Raw genomic sequence first — 6875 nt, forward strand, 5'->3', positions numbered from 1 at the left:
GGGTTGGTTTAGGTTAGGTTGAGCTGGGCTGAGTTGGGTTGGGTTGGGATGGATTGGGATGGGTTGGGCTGTAGAGAGCAGATTTCATCCTGTAGTTTGGGCTTACCTCATACTTGCTATGTCCAGGCCAGTCTTGAACTCACAGAATTCTACCTGCTTTAGCCTCCATAGTGCTAAGATTATGAACATTTGGCACCATGCCTGGCTTTGCCTATTTCTTTATCTGCAAAAATGACAGTGCACTGTGCTTCTATCACAGAATTGGTAAAACCAAAGTGGCCTCAAGTACTCATTGCTCGGTCCTCAAGACTGCCCCATAAAGATTGGGAGTTATAGACTATAAATAGTCATAGTAAAGTAGGAAGTTGGCCTCAGATGAGCTCCAAGAATGTTGAGAAAGGATGTCAAGGCTCAACCCCCAGCTCTACGTGTGGATGAAGCCATTATGCACAGACATATGGAAGCAGACGATGAAGCGTGACTAAGGGAAGTGGGTGAGCCATTTGCACCGAACAAGCCTTAAAATGAATGCCTGCAAATAAGGAAGCAAAGGAGGTGGAGTGCAAGCCCAGCAGCAAGACATGAGCTCAGACTCCATGTGAGGGGCAGCAAGGTCAACAGTCTGTCACACAGGTTAAAACTGCTGTTCTAAAGCTGCACTGTCAGAGCCTATGCCACATGCGAGAGTCGGGATCAGAACAGTGCTATGGTGATGAGTTTCAGCATGGTTAGAAGAGAAGAAGGGAAGGGGTTGCTCTTAATGTATGAGCTTAGCTGACATTAAACTTAGAAGGGGGCTCTAGAAGGCTAGAAGAAACATGGCTGACTGTGTAATGTGGGAAATGAGAAGGAGGCCTGGGCTGTAGAGTCAAAGGGGGTGCTAAGCTTTTTAGCCTGGCATCCAGCACATTTATAAAAATAGAGAATGGGTTGATAGGGGAAATGAGGGGTTCCATTTGGGTTTGTTGAGCATATGCTCTTGCTATGTTGTACATCCTTTTGGGGAGACCCTGGCTTCTGCCACATCCACTTTTGGGAAACCCTAGCTTCATTTCCTCCACTGTGCTATTTTCAATGCTGAGTGAAATTTATGTTCAACCAATGCACAGGCCCTAGGCAATCCTGAGTTAGCAGAGCCCACTTCCTCTTTTCAAGGCAGCTTTTGCGCACCACCACCAGTTGTGGTGGAAGCCAGACACCTGTGGGCAGCATCAGTGCCAGTTTTAGGCAGAGCTGTGGAACGCCAGAGTGGGCACTGGCAAAACTCTTCCCTTTTCTTAATGTGGTTTTCTGCTCTGGGTGCCACCACTGTATCAGCATTCTGTCAGCTAAGGAGAGCTAGCCAGGCTCTCCCTCAATTCCCATCTCTGGGGAGAATGAGTGGCATACCACACCCAGGTGTGGCACTGAGTAAGGGAATGGATGGGGGAATGACTTGATGACTGAGGGTAGTATCTGGCCAGCTTATTTACTCTAAAAGTTTGGGATTCCACAGAACACACTGGCTAGCTAGATTATCAGCATCCGTGAGCTCTGGATTCAAGTGGGAGACTGCACCTCGATATATATAATCTGATTGAAGAAAATACCCAGTGTCAACCTCTGGCCTTACATGCTTGTGCACATACACACATGTGCATCATATATATGCACATATGCACACACATGCATGCTCAAACACACAGTAGCCATTTTAACCCTTTGAGCACATAGTTCCACTGTGGAACACTTGTCTATAATACGCAAGGACCAGGGTATCAATCCTCAGTAATATAAACGAAGCAAAATAATAAATAAAAAGCAAATAAATAAAGCCATGTAGAGAAGTGGCCTGCACATTAATGGAACGAATTATTACAGATGTGTCTCATATTGCCACAGAATTTTGAGCACAAGACCCACAACTTAGCACTTTAAATAAAATTATATCACACAAGCAATTATCCACTCATGAGCCTGGCTGGTTTGGGAAGTCATTCATGATTTGACAATACACCCTCACTCCTAGTAGTTGTCCATGACTCAGATGAGAAGAAATGACATTGTGATTTAAGTTAAGGTGTAATTTTCTGTGTAGAGACATGAGGGAGCTCATGTGAGCCCAAACTATGTGTGAACTGTCAAGGACCTATCATAATCTGCAATTCATCAATGTCTGGTGTGAGCATCCGGTGAGTGTGGTCAGAGAGACCAGCTCTTACAGAGAGGACCACCAATATCACAGCTTCATTTGGCCTTCCCTTTGAGTTAATCATTAAGAAGAGAGTCTTAAGTATAGGTGCACATGTGTGTGCATATTTATGTGTTTCAGTACATGTGTAGGTATGAGTACATGTGCACATATATTCATATGTACACAGATGTTTTCTCATTATGGAACTGATTGCTCATATGTGATCTCCCTTAGCATGGGCTTTACCTGTATGAATGATCCATGTTTAGGCTAGGTATGTTGGCTCACTTCTTTAATCCCAGTACTCAGGAGGCAGAGGCAAGTGAATACTGTGAGTTTAAGATGAGCCTGGTCTATTTAGTGAGTTCTAGGACAGCAGGGCCTATTTAGAGAAACTCTGTCTCAATGAAAAAAAAAAGGAAAGAAAGTAAGTGGTCTGTTTAAATTCTGGTCCTGATGACTCCTGAAAGCTACACAATTAGCTCAAGGCTAGCCAGGACCATATATGGAGACCCTGTCAAGCAAAAACCAAGAAAAACTCTTCTTGAAGAGCCCACGATATAACATATAACAATATAGTAAAACAAAATCTAACACACACGACAAATATATGTTTGAAAGGAGAGACAGAGAGAGACAGAGAAGAGGAGAGAGATTAGATGTGGACCAACTACACCTAAGTAAAAGGACCCCTGACTTGGGGAAGGACCCAGCAGAGACAGGGAAGCTGTCCACACTAACCAACTTTCAGGTAAGACTTATGCACCTGAGTGGTCTCCAGGCATTACAATCAGGTCTTTAAAATCATCATTCAGCTGTATCCATTTGCATGCCTACCTACTATGCCGCCCAGATCAGTCAGCTCTGAAAGAACCCATGGCTACAGTGTCTCACAGCACTGAAGCTCCTTGCCCTTATCACTAGAACACACACACTAATCACACAAATGAAAGAAGAAGAAAGGAATAACTCCCCGCCCCTTCCCCAAGAAAATGGTCCACTCTTTGGTCTACAAGTTGGAAATGCAGCCATTCCGACCAGAAACTGCTCGTCTCTGTCACACCCAGACAGCCTAAAGCAGAGGACCTCACTCACTTTTTTCTGCTTGTCCTCACATGGTAGTGTTGGGTCACCCATTTGGGTCACAAAGCCCTCAGTGTCCTCTGTGGCCATCATGCTTATTAGGGGATTGCCTGGATGAGCTGCCATCCATCTCAGGAGGAGATAGGCCCTGCACCTCACTGGCTCACCACACAGACCGACCAGATGCCAATGCCATTGTTACTGTGATGTTGGTATGTGGAGGTGCCATCTGAGTAATTCTCCAGGGGAGAAAATGTCTGAGAAAGGCTGACACAGTGACATTTCTTCAAGTCTACGAGAACCACACCTTCAGCAGTCTTCAGAATTAGTTTTAGTGAGCATCATCTAACTTCCTAATTTGCTGGCTGCCCATTTCTTATTTTAGTATAGCAGGTATTTTTAACCCAGGTGCTATTTTTAACCTGGGAGCTATTTAAAGCATCGAGATAGACCACGGGTGGAAAATCACTACCAGAACGCTGGGTTGTCAAAGATCAACATTAAAAATTGGCATCTTATTTCTCTTTTTTATTTCTTCCTTCAAGGGATCACCTAACTTGTCACAGATTTTGACAATGTCCCTGCTAGGTCAGGGCAGATGAATGTGGTCACTCTCCCTGATCATCAGATTAAGAAACTGTTCATGTTTTCTCATGGGATTGTATGTCCACTTCAAATTTAGAGTAAAAGACACGAAGTTAGGAAAACAATTTCTCATCACCACGAGTCATAGCCAACACGGTCTGACTAAAGCACAGTCACTCACAGAGTTAGGTCCTTCCCCAACACTGTTTTAAACAGACTAGAATGTTCTGCCTTCCTGCTCAGTGTGAAGGTTGGGATTTTTCATAGTGTATCCAACACATCCAATGCTTTGATTTAAAAGCTCCAGGCACGAATTCTTCAGGGGCATGAGTGGCACTGTTAGCCTGTACCAGCCTCTGGGTGCTTTTTGACTAACTTCGATTTGAGCTCCCAGGTTGGTTGGCTTAAGTCTTCATTGGTGTGAAGGCCTGACTGAACACCATCATTCACTAGATACTTCACACGGTTTCTTTCTGGGTCCTTGCTACCAAGATTTAATTCTTGAATCGAAGTTCACATGCCCAGGTCCTACAGCTGAGTTTAGCTACAATCCCAGACAGACAGGTAGAGAGAGAGACAGAGACAGAGACAGAAAGAGACAGACAGAGACAGAGACAGAGACAGAGACAGACAGAGACAGAGACAGAGACAGAGAGACAGAGATAGCTCTGGGTGGGCAGGGCTGGAAACTACTCACTCATTCTTCTATGGTGTTGTTTTGCTGTGGTTGTTGTTGTTGTTCTTGATGATGATGATGATGGTGATGTTGTTTCTTTTCCTTGCTTTCAGCTGCTTTTGCATCTGTTTCCACAATGGGTTTGTTTTCTTAATTGTCTTGTTACCTCCTGAAATAGGACCATCAATAAAGAAAAGTGGGTTAAGGCCTGGCCTGGGCAAGATGGAAGAGTTTTTGCAGGCCCCATTTGTTACTGTTGCTTTTTTTATATTATAGCTGTTCCCACTGGCACTAATTCAGTATTGTATTTAGGTTTTGTGAGCATTGGATGGAGAGGTTTAATTAAAAACAGTCTTGAGGAACAGCCGTGAACCAGACCCCAGAACTTGCACGGCCTCCTCTTCCAGTCACTCCACACCCTCGTTCCTTTATCACTTCATTATCTCGAGTCCAATGTTGACTCGGTCGATTTCCTGTTTGAGTCTGAGCCAATCCCTTGAAGTTATTTCAGTATCGTAGCACGGACAGCACAAGGTTCCCCGGGAACATTTCCACCGTTTACCATTTTCTCTATTGTCTCTTTCTTACCTAATGACAAGCGCAGCTAGGTATTTCAAGCAGGCACTTAATAACCCGTGTGCTTTTGATTGTTCTAACCATGGCCACTGGCCAGAGCTGATAGTAACGGGTCTGTAGAAGTGTTCTGACATTCTGTGCACACGCAGGTACCTCGGAGGAATTTTATATGAAAACTTCAGTCAAGGAGACACTTTCTCTGCGGTATTTGTGTGCTCAACTTTTCCATCCCTCTTAGCTCTGTCTTGAAATACCGTCAAACAGCATGAATAGGAGTTTTCTGTTTCACTAGCACAGCCTGATAAAACAGAGCCAGAGGGGTTGATGGAATATCCTTCAGGAATAGCTGTCCTGGAAGTGAAGACAGAAAAACACTTTGGTAGTTTGGAAGTGGTAAAGAATGCTTTGTTTGTTTGTTTGTTTGTTTTTTGGTTTTTTGAGACAGGATTTCTCTGTGTAGCTCTGGCTGACCTGGAACTCACTCTGTAGACCAGGCTGGCCTCGAACTCAGAAATCCACCTACCTCTGCCTCCCAAGGTCTGGGATCAGAGGCGTGCGCCATCACTTCCCGGCAAGAATGCTCATTTGTGTTCAGTCTCCTTGTCTTACATCTGAGAAAACTGGGGATCAGAAAGGCTATGTAATGAATCTGAAATTACCTGTTTAGTGAGAGCTGTGATTTCTAAGGGGACATCCACCTTGTTATTTTTAAGATTTTGTGTTTATTTTCAACTATGTATGTATGGGATATGTACGCATGAGTGCGAGCATAGTGCTCAAAGAGGCCACGTAGGTGCGGAGAACTGAACTTACGTCCCATGAAAAGCAAGCAGTGTTCTTAACTACTTGCCTTTTGAGACAGGGTCACTCACTAGAACCTATGGTTCCTGGACTAGGCTAGGCTGCTTGTCAGAGAGAACCACCTGGATCCTCCTCTCTGGTGTGGGATTCCAAATGCAGGCTGCAATGCCTGGCTTTAGGCTAAAGCGTCTGGCTTTTTAAGTGGGTGCTCATGCTTTTTCGGCAAGCATTTTTAACCTACTAAGCTGTGTTCTCAACCTCTTTAAACTTTAAGCCTCCAATTTTATTTTATGTGTATTGTTTGACAGATTTGAAGCGTCGACTGAAATGCAAGTTTCTCATCGTTCTCAAGCCCCTCCCTCACATCCCTCTGCAGCCAATCTGCCCCCTGCCCTGGACGAGGACGCTGCCGGTCTTTCTTCCATTACAGTTTATCTTTTCTAGATGTTGGTAAATGTGGCTGTCTCGCGGCTTGTACTTTCATGTTTGACATTTAGAAACTCATCTTTTATATATCAGTACTGATGTAGGGGTTTTGAGAACAACATGACCTTTCATGACCCATCCGGGTATGATCTGGACCTAAGATGATGGACGCTCGCAGTCATCAAAGACTGCCTTGACACAGGACTCGTAGGAATATGCAAAACAGAAGCCGGCATAGTAAGAACTGTTACGGACAAGTGAAAATGGGAGTAACGTGAAAAATTAATTTAAAAATTGAGAAATTTCCAAGCGTCGGGAAGGGTTTCCTGGAGAGAAGAGACTGCTGCCCTTGCTTTGTCTAGGGTGTCATACAGCGTGGGCTGAGTAACCTCTGTCAACTGGATAAGTCTCTGTCACGGGCTGAGCCAATGGAGGGCCCATGCTCACTATGCACTCGCCCCTCCCCCATCCTCCACCCAAACACTGAGGTGCCCTCTGCTGCTCTCCCCTCCCCTCACCTTGCCCCCAGCTCCTCCTTGGCTCTGCTAGCTGGAG

This window comes from Mastomys coucha, unplaced genomic scaffold (assembly GCF_008632895.1).
Source record: "Mastomys coucha isolate ucsf_1 unplaced genomic scaffold, UCSF_Mcou_1 pScaffold20, whole genome shotgun sequence".
Taxonomy (NCBI): Eukaryota; Metazoa; Chordata; class Mammalia; order Rodentia; family Muridae; genus Mastomys; species Mastomys coucha.